Genomic DNA, 14,141 nt, shown 5'->3' with positions numbered 1-14,141 from the left:
CGCCCTGGGAGGTAAGGAGAGCCAGGGACACATGGCCGTCTCCGGATCGGTCAGAGGGACCGAGTTCTGTTGAAGCGGAAGCTTCCCCCTCCAAAATCGTCTAATTCTTTTGCCTGCTTGTGGAGGACAAGAAAGGGTCGAATGTGTCTGGATCTGTTGGTTTCAGTTTTATGTGTTTTTGTGTATGTGTTTAGAGCTATGTGAAAATCTAGAAAAGCAAAGGTAATTCTCATAGGTGCTTTATACCCTGACTAGAGATAGTTTACACCTGAGATGTGAGAGAATGGGTTTTGAGAAAAGCAGTACTCTCCGACTATCTGAGGATAATTTGGTAAAATAAAATAAAATAAACAGTATTAATTGGTCTTTGGAGCTCTGCACCTGTAGTTAGGAATCTAGTGTGGCTAGAGAAGCCCTGCTAGGAGCTGATTACTAGCAGCTTCTCAAGTTCTATGGTAAGGGAACAGATGGCTGTTTTTCCTACAAAAATTAGATTCATCAGGTGACAAGGTGCTCCTCTCTTGAAATTACAGCTAGAAAAATTAAGAATTTTGTTTGGTTTAAATGAGCAAATGTATACGACCATTTCATTTTTGTTTCTAAATAGTTTCAAAAGTATAAATATGTTTTATATGTCTTGGTTATAGATTAGTGGCTCATAAGTTATTGGTTATGATTAAAAATTTGTAACATTGGTAACAAAAAGTTGACTTAAAACGGGTAACTCTGGGTTAGAGTAATTTAGAACTACAACATGCAGCATGAGACAACCCATGGGAACAGGTCTCTAAAGATACGCCTGAATTGGGTAATATTCTATGTAATTCTTATCCTAGAAATCCGATTTATAAAAGATAAGATTTAGGGTAGTGTCTTTTTGAAATATTGGTGGCTATACCTTCTTGTGTTTGTGTGCAGGAACAGGCAGCCAAAATTTTTAGCAAGTAATGTTTTTGGAGTTTATTTTTAAAGAAAAAATAGATTGTTTTCACTGTTAAAATTGGGTTTTGCTTCTCAAAATTGTGGTTGTATGAAGCCTCCTGAGTGGCCTAGTCCACAACCTTCCCCTTATCCACAGCCTCAACCCCCCGCTGATGGAGAACCCTGAACCCCTCAGGGTGGCAGGAGGAGGACCGCTGCAGGTACATGGAACTGCAGAGCACAGAGTCCGGGCGGACTCTGGTGGACCCGCCCAAACTTTAACCCTTCATTACTGGTCATTTTCCTCTGCTGGTATTTATAACTGGAAAACTAACCACCCCCTTTCTCAGGATCCCCAAGCCTCACAGGATTGGTGGAGTCCCTTATGTTCTCTCATCAGCCTACTTGGGATGATTGTCAACAGCTGTTGCAGATGCTCTTAACAACCGAAGAGCGAGAGAGAATTCTGTTAGAGGCTAGAAAAATAGCCTGGGAGCCAACGGGCGGTCTACACAGCTACAAAATGAGATCGACATGGGATTCCTTTTGACTCGCCCCAGTTGCGACTGCAACATGGCTGAAGGTAAGGAGAGCTTGAAAATCTAACGCCAGGCTCTGGTCTCCAAGGTGCCTCAAGACGGGCCCACTAATTTGGCTAAGGTAAGAGGTAATGCAGGGGTCGATCAAACCTCCCTCAATGTTCCTTGAAAGGCTTATGGAAGCCTACAGGCGGTTCACTCTCTTTATTCTTACCTCGGAAGCCCAGAAGGCCTCAGTGGCCTGGCCGGCCTTCATAAGGCAGTTGGCCCCCGATATCAGAAAGAAACTTCAGAGATTAGAAGGTGTATTATGAGAGGGAGACAGTTATGCGATCTAGTGAAAGAGGCAGAGAAAGTGTGTGTGTGAGAGAGAGAGAGGCGGGAGGCAGAAGAAAGAGAAAACAGGAGGGATCTTAGACAAGAGAGAAATTTGACTAGAATCTTGGCCACAGTGATAGGAGAGAAAGAAAACGACAGGATCTAGACAGGAAACCTGGGCAACTGAAGACCGAGCCTCAGCTAAAAAGACTCAGCTGTGTCAGACTGAAGTTACTTATTTGAGATACACCCTTCGAGACGGGAAGTAGTGGCTAACTACGCCAAGGCAAGTAAGAGAATTCTTGAGTACTGCTGGCTTCTACAGACTCTAGATACCTGGGTTGGCAACCTTAGCTGCCCTGTTGTACCCCCTAACCAAGGAAGGGGAGATGTTTTGTGGACCCCATATCACCAGAAAGTCTCTATGTAAAAGAGAGAGCAGGGGTCACCAGAAGAGTCCTTTCTCAGACTTTGGGACTTTGAAAAAGGCCAGTGGCTTACCTATCCAAGAGGTTACACCCTGTTGCCAGCGGGTGGTTTTCTTGCCTGCCAGTGGGTGGTTTTCTTGCCTGATGGATGATGACCAACGCTTCTGTGACACATCAGAACTTTTTGTTGACTGAACGAGTGACCTTCGCTTCATTCCACCTGCTGTCCCACTGCGTGAGACTGCACCTACTCATCACTGCGCTGACATTCTGGCAGAAGAGCTGGTACACTGATGGCAGTAGCCTCATGGTTAAAGGTAAGCAGAAGGCAGGGACAGCAGTACGGTGGTGGACAGAAAGCAAGTGATCTAGGCCAGCAGCCTCCCTGAAGGGACGTCGGCCCAGAAAGCTGAACTTGTGACTTTGAGACAAGGTCCATAAATAGTAAAAGAAAAGTCTACACTGACAGCAGGTATGCTTTTGCCACTGTACGGGGCAATATACAGACAAAGAGGGCTGTTGACATCTACAGAGAAAGACCTAAGATGCTGTGGCTAAAGAAAATCAGATGGCAGATCTAACCGCCAAACAGGTGGCTCAAGGAGCAATGATCCTGGCAGTCGAGGAGCCTAAAGATTATTATGACATCAGAGAGACCAGCTTTAGATACACCCCTGAGCACTATCAAGTTATGGACAGTATTTGACTTGGCCTGGGGGCCAAGAAATTCAAAGGTGTGGTTAGGTCCTTTGACTACTATGTTACAGGACTCTCTGACTTGGCAGAAGAAATAGTCAAAAGCTGCAAGGCCTGTGCTATGATGAGGTAGAATTTCTTTTTTTTTTTTTTTTAAAGATTTATTTATTTATTATATGTAAGTACATGTATCTGTCTTCAGACACTCCAGAAGAGGGCGCCAGATCTCGTTACGGATGGTTGTTAGCTACCATGTGGTTGCTGGCATTTGAACTCTGGACCTTTGGAAGAGCAGTCGGGTGCTCTTAACCACTGAGCCATCTCACCAGCCCCGAGGTAGAATTTCTAAAAGAAATCTTCCCAAGGTAATGGACCTGCCTTTGTTGCCCAGGTAAATCAGGGACTGGACAAGATATTAGAGATCGGTTAGAAGTTACATTGTGCATGCAGGCCCCAAAGCTCAGGACAGGTAGAGAGAATAAATAGAACCATTAAGAGACCCTTACCAAATTGACAGCAGAGACTGGCACTAATGATTGGATAGCTTTCCTACCCTTTGTGCTCTTCAGGGATAGAAACACCCCTGGACAGTTTAGACTGACCCCCCTATAAATTACTCTACAGGGGGCCCCCTCCACTGGTAAAAATAGCCTCTGTACATAGTGCTGACATGCTGCTTTCCCAGCCTTTGTTCTCTAGGCTCAAGGTGCTCACAGCGAGCGAAAAAGCAGCTCTAGAAGGCCTACTCAAGAGAAGAAGACCTGCTACATTAGACGTCTCCACACAGAAAACCTTGAGACTCGGGTGGAAAGACCCTTATCTTGTACTCTTGACCACCCTACTTTCTACCTTTATGGGACCCCTTTTGATTTTGCTTCTGCTTTTAATTATAGGTCCATGTGTGTTAAATAGGCAAGTCACCTTTATTAGATCAAGAATTAGTGCAGTGCGGCTTTTAGTTTTGAGACAACAGTACCATGCCCTAAAGGATCAAGTATGTCAGGGAGAAGATAGTGTCTAGTTCTAAGATTAGAACTACTAACAAGTAGAAGGGGGGAATGAAGAAGTATAGCAAAGTAAAAACAAAATTCGAGGCTTTTAGGCCCAGGCTTGGGAGTGTGGTCTTTGTGGCTTAGTGCTCCAGGTACTGGTCATAAAACAGATAGCGACATTCCTTCCTCCACCCACCCGCTTCCTGGGTTCAAAGAGTGTTCATTCAAAGAAAGTCACCCTGACCCACCCTGACCATTGCTGGAACCTGCAATGCAAATGTGCTTTCGTTAGGGGCTCTTAGAAACTGTCTTGAGAAATAACCCTCACAATTACCAGGTATTCCTTGTGACATTTGTGACTTTACACTTCCTTGTGACTCTTAACTGGTATTTTTGGTATTTTCCAACAACGCCCTCCCCACCTCCTTGAGTTGTGGTTTCTTCCTTTAAATACCCCCTTACTCAGCTACTCAGGGCGCCACTGTCCTCTACCCCTGCGTGGTGTATGACCGTGGGCCCGAGAGCGCTCTTGAATAAAAATCCTCTTGCAGTTTGCAGCAAGACTGTTTCTTGTGGGTGATTTTGGGGTGTCGCCTCTCCTGAGTCAGAACATGGGGGAGTCCTCACGTTGTGGGTCTTTCATCAACCTAAACTCATACTAAGGTTTGAGCCTCAGGTGCAGTGCTGCTAAGTGGGAGAGACCAACAGGAGGCATTTAGACTCTAGGGGCTGAGCTTAGGCCTCCTCCACAGATGTGTGATTGATGATTTTTGGGAGGAATAGTTTAGCCACCTTGCAGCTTAACTGCTTTCTCTCCCACAAGTGCCCGTACTTACTGTATCCTGCCCTGCATAGAGCAACACAAAGTCCTCCTCAGAAGCCCAGCAAATGTGGCCATATGAACTCGGTATCTCTAACTGTGAACTAAATAGCCCTCCCCACTTTCTTACTAAAGTACTAGTCTCAGATGCTTTACAAGAGCAACAGAAGACAGACTCTGATCATGTCCTTCAGTTTTTATTCAAGGATTAGCAGCACATGTTCTTTGATTATTCAATAGTATAACCTTATTCCTCTATCACCTTCCTAAGTCTCCTGAGGTGGAATTTTCTGCTTTCTCTGGGGACTCAGTTGTATCAGGTGACGTTTTCCTGGAGGCTGTCTTGTGAAAGAGCACGTGATGTTTTGTTGGCATGGACTCTTGAGGGGTCTGTGATGTTTAGAAAGACTATAAAGATAACCTCTGCCGGGTGGTAGTGGCGCACGCCTTTAATCCCAGCACTCAGGAGGCTGAGGCAGGCGGATTTATAAGTTCGAGGCCAGCCTGGTCTACAAAGTGAGTTCCAGTACAGCCAGGGCTACACAGAGAAATCCTGTCTCGAAAAACCAAAAAAAAAAAAAAAAAAAAAAAAAAAAAAAAAACCCCACAGACAGTGAGAGGAGGCATGGATTTGCCTTGCAACACTTGACTGGTCTTTGCTGATATTTGCTAACGTGACTTAGAGTGACTTAATGTAGAGAGAAACGAGCCTCCTGGTATTCCATTCCAGCAAGCTTCTTAGAGTAGTGCCTACTTGCCGGAGGTTTGTAGTTTCTTCTGGATTGAGCTGCTGCTACTGATGCGTGTTGGGTGTTTTTGGTTGGATGATATGTAGCATGAAATATTTAAAAAGCAATCCATGCTATACTGGCCAGGCACCGACGGCCAGGCAGGCCTGTTCTCATCTCAGTAGACTCTCTGAGCCTGAGCGCCAAAAATCTCTCTCCACCTGGTTGGCTAAGTTCCCATGAAGGGTCGTTACCACACCAGCCCCACACTTCCAAAATCCCACGGCTTTTGGGGGTGTACTTCTTGCAAACACACGCTTTGCCGTACCTTTCTCTCTGGAACCCCGTTGAGTCGCCCTGTGAAGGAAAACACCACAAAAATTTAGTTTAGGTAACAGGTAGTACAATCGTTGGGCACAGCAACTAGCAACCTAACTAGTGCCATTCTAGGTCAAGTCCTCTGAATCCCAACGGATCTGCCACCTGAACCACAGGCCTCTGCTTCCTACATCTTGGCCTTCATGCTCATCTGCCATTCCCAAGTCCCCAAGCCAAGTCCCTCTCCTCTTCCGCAGTCCCTTTCTCCGACCCGGAAGTCCCGCCTACCTGCCCAGTGATTGGTTCCTTAGAATCTTTATTCATTAGGGGAAGGTTCACCAGAAGTCACCTGAGTATGTGGATTCATTCTCCTCCTCATTCCAGGCAGCTGTTGGGCCCCCAGGGGCCCAAGTGTAGAGAACGCGACCCCCCAAAACACAGCTTGACGACAGATCGCTGCAATGACAAGAGGTTTTTATTCCAACGCGCATGGGGTTGCTCAGCCTCGCAGGGAGATTGTCAAAAGTACAGCTTTTGAATACTCTTTTGAAAAGGGGGCTTCACAGTGATATCATTATTGGCTAGCAAAGCAATAGTATAATTTTAATTTTAGTGATCAACTATTGACGTGCCAGAAAACTTCGTCAGCAAGGTTAGGGAGGGCAATATGTGGTTTAGCTCGGAATTCAAACTGAGGCAGGGTTTCCAAGGACTGTTATCTGTATTATAGCTAATTTTTGAGAACTGCTAATCTTGCTCTGGCAGCTATGGTCATCATGACCTCTAAGTCAGCCCTCTCAGATGGGGAAGGGGCCGGGTGGTATTGAACTTGCTTATATTGGCAGGGAAAGGGAAAATTCCTCAAGCAGCAGGGGTAGGGAAAAGCGTCTGCAAACAGCGTTGGTGCACATTAGCCACGCTAAAAACTATATTTCTTCACAGCCTCTCCTGGGGAAGTGGAATTAGTATCAAAATACAAACAGCACCAGGGCTATCCACAACACTGATACTGCCGCTACTGATTCATTTTTGGAATTGCCCCAAAGAACTACTTCTAAACAGGTGCACATCCCCTACTTCCTGTTAACCTTCTCCCCGACCTTTGGTTGGTGGGCTAGAAGGGAGGTTGAAGCATTTCAGAACCCTTATTAAGACAGGCAGTGGTGGCGCACGCCATTAATCCCAGCACTTGGGAGGCAGAGGCAGGTGGATTACTGAGTTCGAGGCCACCCTGGTCCACAGAGTGAGTTCCAGGACAGCCAGGGCTACACAGAGAAACCCTGTCTCAAAACACACACACAGAGAAAGATTAAAAAAGAAAAAACATATTAAGAAGTAGGTTTTGAAGAATATAGCTTACTATCTCCTCTCCTGATCTATTTTTCTCCTTTTTTTTAATCATCAATGTACTGTATGCTTGCTTGTTTAGTGTGTGACTCCCCTCCCCCATCCATTAATTTATGAGCTAGAAGGGTGACTGTTTTGTTTGCCACCACATAGTCAGACCCTAATTCAGCATGTGGTAAAACAATAAATATGTGTGGATTAAGTGCATTCCTTAATGTTTGAAATCAGAGATCATTAGGCTGCAAAGTCTTTATAGAAGGAGGTCCAGTTGGGTGGGTATGGCCAAGCCTTTAATCTCAGCACTCAGGAATGCAGAGGCAGGTGAATCACTGAAAGTTCAAGGCCAGCCTGGTTTACATAGTGGATATCTGGGCTGCACAGAGAAACCCTGTCTTGAAAAACAAAGAAAAGCAAAACCAAAACAAAACAAAAAGCCCCCCTCCAACAAAAACAAACAAAAGAAGGTGACCCAATCTTATTTTAAGATTAGATGTGCCTTAGATGAAGTCATTTGATCAAGAACATATGGCTAGTTGGTGTGACAGACTTTTATAGTTTGGGGTCACGCTATAAACCATACTGTAGAGCTTGGCTTTATTTTGTACTGAGTGTTGGATCATAGGTGTCCCTTCAGTTCACAGTGGTGGAGTACTTTAAGATACCCCACTGGGTTATTATCTTTCTGGGAAGAAAACGGCCATTTACGAAGCAGGAGTTTTCTGTTTCTGCAACTTAGAAGTTTCAGCCGGTGCCGGAGGCATGGCCTGTAGTGCCAGTGTTAGGCAGCTAGCCGGCGTTAACAGAGCTGGAGGACATGGAGAGTGGACCCCTCTTGTAATCAGTTTTGGGCTTCACCCCTCGTTTACTGGATGTAGAGATGGAGGCATTAGGGCGTGGGTGAAGCCCATTAAAGGAAAGTTATGTCCTCCAGGTCAAAAAAATAAAATCAGAGGCAGATGCTTACAGAGCTTCACTGCTAACCCTGCTCTCTTCCATGAATTGTAGTTCAAAAGCATTTCTCTTCCTCTTCCTTCTTTGTTCTGTTTTGAGACAGGGTCTCTCTCTATAAAGCCTTGACTGTCCTAGAACTCACTATGTAGACCAGGCTGGCCTACACACATAGATAGATCCACCTGCCCCTGCCTCCCAAGTGCTGGGATTAAAGACCTGAACCACTATGCCAGGCCCCATCCCCCTTTCTGTCTTCTCTTTAGATGCTGACCAAAGTCCCAAGTGTGCTTGCCCTTGATGCTTGTGTTTCTTACTGTTTTTCTTACACACACACACACACACACACACACACACACACACACACACACACGTCTGTTTGCAGACCTCCATTGCTGACCTTGATGTCTTTCTCTTTTCCCTCCTGGCAGCTTCTGGGATTTGCACTGGGCCCACTCTGGTTTCCTCTCAAATTCTAATGAAAAGGTCTTTGGCTCTCCTTATGAGTTTGCCTTTAGGTTCTTTTATCCACGAGACTGAGAACTTACAAAAGGGAACTCTGACTCCCTGGTAATATGCTGAGAGACCAGGTGTCAGACTCCCTGGTAGGCAGACAGACAGTGAGAAAGGCTAGGTAATGAATGAAGGTGGTGAATTTTGAATTTCAAAGATGGCCTGCTTCTGCCTCACCCCCTCAGTCTTGAGACAAAAGCCTGGCAGCTTAAAACAATGGCTTTGTAGGACTTTGTTTCGCCCAGCAGCCCGCTGCTGATGGACTTGCCCATCAAGTCCAAGGCCTGCTCAGGATGAGTCACAGAACAGTTCTGGATCGATCAACTGTTAGAACCTAGTGGGGAAACCCCCACCCAATTCCCCATTCAGCGTGCACCCAAAAAATCACGAAGGACCATCTCTTGATGTAATTACATGAGGACGTTTAATTACGGAGCTCCGGACCAACATGCATCCCACACAGGAGATAACGAATGTCGGCCACGAGGCTCGAAAGCTAGGGGTTTTTATGGGGTAAGGGGCTTGGGGTGTGGAATTCAGCATAGTGACACACTATTGGCTTATTCAAACATTAACAGAAAGATTACATGTCAGCAAAAGAGCATCAGGACTTTGTTCCTGTGGGCTGGGGGCTTATCTTTGTTCACATAGCAACCAGTTGATGTATGACTTTACCGGAGTCAAGGGGCAGTAGACAGAGGGGAGGTTCCGGCCAGGTGGTGTTAACCCAGACAAGATAGCCCTGCTTGTCCTTGCTTTTTTTTTTTTTATTTTTACAGTCAAGCTGTTCTTAGGAATGTCTTCACAACAGCCCTGTCTGTTCTGCTTTTTTTTTTTTTACATGAATCACAAGTTACAAAATCTCATTTTCCTTCACAACCATCCTCAACTTCTCTTCTCTTCTCTTCTCTTCTCTTCTCTTCTCTTCTCTTCTCTTCTCTTCTCTTCTTTTCTTTCTTTCTTTCTTTTTTTTTTTTTTTGAGACAGGGTTTCTCTATATAGCCCTGGCTGTCCTGGAATTCACTTTGTAGACCAGGCTGGCCGTGAACTCAGAAATCCGCCTGCCTCTGCCTCCCAAGTGCTGGGATTAAAGGCGTGCGCCCCACTCTCGGCCTCCTTTTAATTCTTTAACTGTCAGAGAAAATGAACTCGATCAAGGCCCCTAGACTGTTTTAATTTGGGACACCTAAATTTGTATTCCCTGGGGAGAAGGGGTGTGGGGACGGGGGGGGGGGGGGGGGAGTGAGCCAGTGCCTGCCTTTTCCCCAAGGGGGTTTTAAAAAATCTTTTGGATTTTAATATAAGTTCAACATCAGGAAGTCAAAATGGAATGTACTGAATTAAAGAAAATGGGGCATGATAAAAAGACTCTTTTTTTTTTTAAACCTCAGACAGAGGGAAGTAACACAGTCTCACTGGTTTATGAACCCACCTCAGCCTTAAAGACAGCGGTCGCGACCTCTCTGTGGGGGTCAAAGAACCCTTTCACAGGGGTCACTTATCAAATATCCTGAATATCAGATATTTAAATTATGATTCATAAACAGTAACAAATTTACAGTTATGAAGTAGCAAAGAAAACAATTTTCTGGTTGGGGATAACTAGGACCTGAGGAACTGTATTAAAGGGTCGCGGCATTGGAAGGTTGAGAACCACTGCTCTGGGGACGTAAAATCAACTGATGCTACACTAATGTATTCTATATCTGAATCATGGGGTCATTTGCACCCGAGAAAAAAACAGGGTCACAGAGAAAAAAAAAGCCGCAAAGTCTTTCCAAAACGTTCTGGGGACGATGCTTCTTTGGGAAAGGGACATTTATAGGATTAGTCTCAAAATCAGGAGTGAAATGTGGGCTCTCTCATCAGCAGTGTTCTTCAGCATTGTTCCCGAATTCTACGGCCACAGTGTTGTTTGACTTTCTTAGAGGTAAACCGGTAAAAGAATAAGAATAAAATCGAAAGAACCCTGAGTTTCGGGGGAAGGCTGGAGAAAGTACCGGGGTCAAGCCTCTGAAAAGGAAAATTAGAAACAAACACATAGAAAACACACAATTCGTAAAAATACAACGTGCATTGGCCGGGAATCGAACCCGGGCCTCCCGCGTGGCAGGCGAGAATTCTACCACTGAACCACCAATGCTAGACAGACTTTGTGCTTGAAGGACTCTTATTTCAGTTGATCCCTATTACTAATTCATGTGTTACCAATCTCTTTGCGTCAGTCTCGAAAAGCCTGCCCTAGTGTTTCAAGAATTCATTCTTTCAAAACAGGCCTCCACCCCCACCCCCCAACTATTTTCATTTCTAGCTTAGAAACTGCTTCTGTTTGCATGACAGAACGCGCCGGCCTTCCCATTGCAGCTGGGCCTGGCCTCGGGTTGCGCGTGCGCAGGACTGCCCTCCAAACACTAAAGGGAAGAACTTGTCCCCAGTGTTGCTCCCTTAACTTGAGGCTGTCACCACTCTGCACCTACAGAATCATACAACCTTCCCTTCCGTGTGGTTCTTTGCAGCAGCTCTTAGTTTACGTGGGGCATGGGTGCAGCCACTCTGCAACTTCGCCTCTCTGGGTTGCTGGGTCCTAATCTGCCAGAGTCAGCGCGGCCGGCCCAGGCTGAGTGAGAGGGCTCGGGTGGGCGACCAAGATGTCAGAGGGCTCGGGTGGGCGAGGAAGACTCGGAATGGTCTCCTGGGCGAGGGCAGGAGGAGGCGGGACTCCCACAACCGAATAAAAACCCCATGGCCCTGAATCAGGACTGCAGCGTTGAGCAGCTCCAGCTCCCGCCACCTCGAGCATTTGAATGCCCTTCTGATGTGAGAGCGAGAAGCCACGTCAGGAGAGGCCTGATACTGGCCCTATCAATGAGAAAATCGAATGGTCCATCATGATGAGTCCTTGACGCCACAAGGTCTGGACTGATGGGCCTCCTAGGCATTTTTATAATCCCACCTTATAACTTCAGAGGTGAGAGCGGATATCTTGCCCTGGAAACTGGGATATTTTTTGTCATTATGTTTTGTAACTGAGGTCTGTGTTATTTGATTTTTTTTTTTTTTAAAGTCCACTTCTTGCTGATGGTGAGTGCCTTTAATTCCTGCCTTCAGGAGGCTAAGGCAGGAGGATCTCTGAGTTTGAGGGCAGCCTGGTTTACATAGCAAGTTCCAGGACAGCCAAGACTATGTTGAGGGCCCCTGTCTCGACAAACAAATGAGCAAAACAGGCAAACAAGCAAGCAAACACACAGATCCACGTCTCCCATTTTTAAAAGTTAAAAACTAGAGGCTGGAGTGGTGGCTCAGAGATTAAGAGCGCTGGGTTTTCTTTCAGAGGTCCTGAGTTCAATTTCCAGCATCCATATGGTGGCACATAACCACCTATAATGAGATCTGGTGCCCTCTTCTGGCCTGTAGGCATACATACAGCCAGAAGGCTGTATACATAATAAATAAATTTAAAAACAAACAAAAAACCAAAACAAAATCCACAAAAGCAAAAGCTATTTGTCCTGAGCATTCGCACTGCACGTTGCCACTGCCTTCATCTGTAGTTCATGTGTTTTATGGTTGTTTTGTTACATGCAATACAATTGTAGATCTAGGTAAACTTTAAAAAATCCCCATCTTGTTTTTACTCCAACAAGTCTATATACAACAATGCTTTCTTTAAAATCAATTTGTTTCCTTAATTACTTACTTTACACGCACTAGTGTTTTATCTGCAAACATGTCTGTGTGAACGTGCCAGGTATTGGAGTTACAGACAATTGTGAGCTGCCATGTGTGCTAGGAATTAAACCTGGGTTCTTGGGAAGAACAGCCCTTCTCTCAACCACTGAGCCCCTAATTTTTACTTTTAAAAGATTCACTTTTATTATTTTAAATTGTGTGTGGAGGAGACGGGTGTGTGCATATGAGTGCCGGTGCCTTTGGAGACCAGAGGTATGGCATCCCCCAGAGGTGGAGTAACAGGCTCCTGTGATTGTGAGTCACCTGATGTGGGTGCTGAGACCCAAACTCAGGTCCTCTGCAACAGCAGAATTCATCCTTAACTGCACCATCTCTCCAGCCCCTAAAGTAATCTCCCCCACCCCACCCCTTTTTTTTTCTTTTTTGGTTTTTTTTGAGACAGGGTTTCTCTGTGTAGCCCTGGCTGTCCTGGAACTCACTCTGTAGACCAGGTTGGCCTCGAACTCCTAAAGTAATTTTTTTTTTAAAGATTTTTTTTTTTTTAAATATAAAAGTAATGGGCTGGGGAGATGGATCAGTGGTTAAGAACACTTGCTGCTCATGCAGAGGACCCAGGTTCAGATCTCAGCACCCACATGACAACTTACACTCCAACTTACACCCTGTCTCTCATTCCAAGAGCAGATCTGGGGTCTTTTTCTGGCCTCAACAGGCACCACACACACATGTAGGCCACATACCTACATGAAGGCAAAACAACTCATATGCATTATAGAATCTCCATACATGAGTACCACTCTACTGTCTTCTCGTTCATGGCTTCCTAACTATCTTTCCTCTGCCCCTCTCTCCCCTCCAGCTGGTTCTTTTTCTTCTCATAAGTGGAAGAATTTGAGGCAGGCACATTGAGAGAGTACAGTGCCATGCGGATTGTACTAGAAACGGGGTATGGTTCTCATAGGTGATCCTATGGTTAAAAATATATATTGGAAGTCTGGCTTGTTGGCATTGATTGCTCTAATAAGTACTTTATATTATTGCCTTGTTTGCTTGTTTGTTTTGACGGTTTTGAGATTGGGGGGGGGTGTTGTCTTACTATGCTGCCCTGGCTGGTCTAGAACTCATGATGTAGACCAGGCTGGTCTTCATAGATCCTCCTGTCTTTGTCTCCTGAATCTTTGCATGGCTTTAGGAACTGACCTGACAGGAGGCAACAAGGAAATGAAGAAAAGACAAATACACACAGGCACATGGACACCCAGAAAGGCTGTTGTCAGGTGAACTAAACTCTTTGATGGAGAAACCACACCACCAGGCAGTTCAGTGTGTTTATTAATATACACCTGAACAGTGTGAGCAGGGTTATTGCATACAGCTGAACAAGAAGGCAGGTTTAGAGAATCTCGGTAGGAGCAGTCTCTGTAGGGGACAGTCTTCAGGCCATAAGCATGCAGGCAGAGAGAGCTGTGGTGTCCATTCTCTGCACACAGTATCACCATCCACACTCAGACCTGAAGAAGGCTTTTCCATCCCTCTGAGCTCTACTCTTCCATGGCCTCTGACATGGCTGTGTCCATGTCAACAGCTCACATTCCTTCATGGCTTCCTCCACGCCTCCCACACTCTTACTCTGATTATTATTATTATTATTTTGGTTTTTCGAGACAGGGTTTCTCTGTGTAGCCCTGGCTGTCCTGGAACTCACTCTGTAGACCAGGCTGGCCTCGAACTCAGAAATTCGCCTGCCTCTGCCTCCCACGTACTGGGATTAAAGGTGTGTGCCACCACGCCCAGCATTGAGATTCTTTTTTAAAATAAATAAATAGATAAATGAATGAATTCTTGGACAATTTCACATACATACAGAATGTATTTTGATTATT

The 14,141-nt window shown here is 45.4% G+C and overlaps 1 non-coding gene across 1 annotated transcript; it reads right to left on the bottom strand.

Annotated features, from left to right (window-relative positions):
- Positions 1-10,640: 10,640 nt before the first annotated feature.
- On the bottom strand, positions 10,641-10,711 carry Trnag-gcc (transfer RNA glycine (anticodon GCC)). Its single transcript has one exon. It is a non-coding gene; the product is annotated as a tRNA-Gly (tRNA).
- Between the last annotated feature and the right edge of the window lie 3,430 nt (positions 10,712-14,141).

Source organism: Mus caroli, unplaced genomic scaffold (assembly GCF_978045245.1).
Source record: "Mus caroli unplaced genomic scaffold, Mus_caroli_1 scaffold_1, whole genome shotgun sequence".
Lineage (NCBI taxonomy): Eukaryota > Metazoa > Chordata > Mammalia > Rodentia > Muridae > Mus > Mus caroli.
Note: the sequence above shows the minus strand (reverse complement) of the source record. Positions and strands in the feature narration are given on the sequence as shown.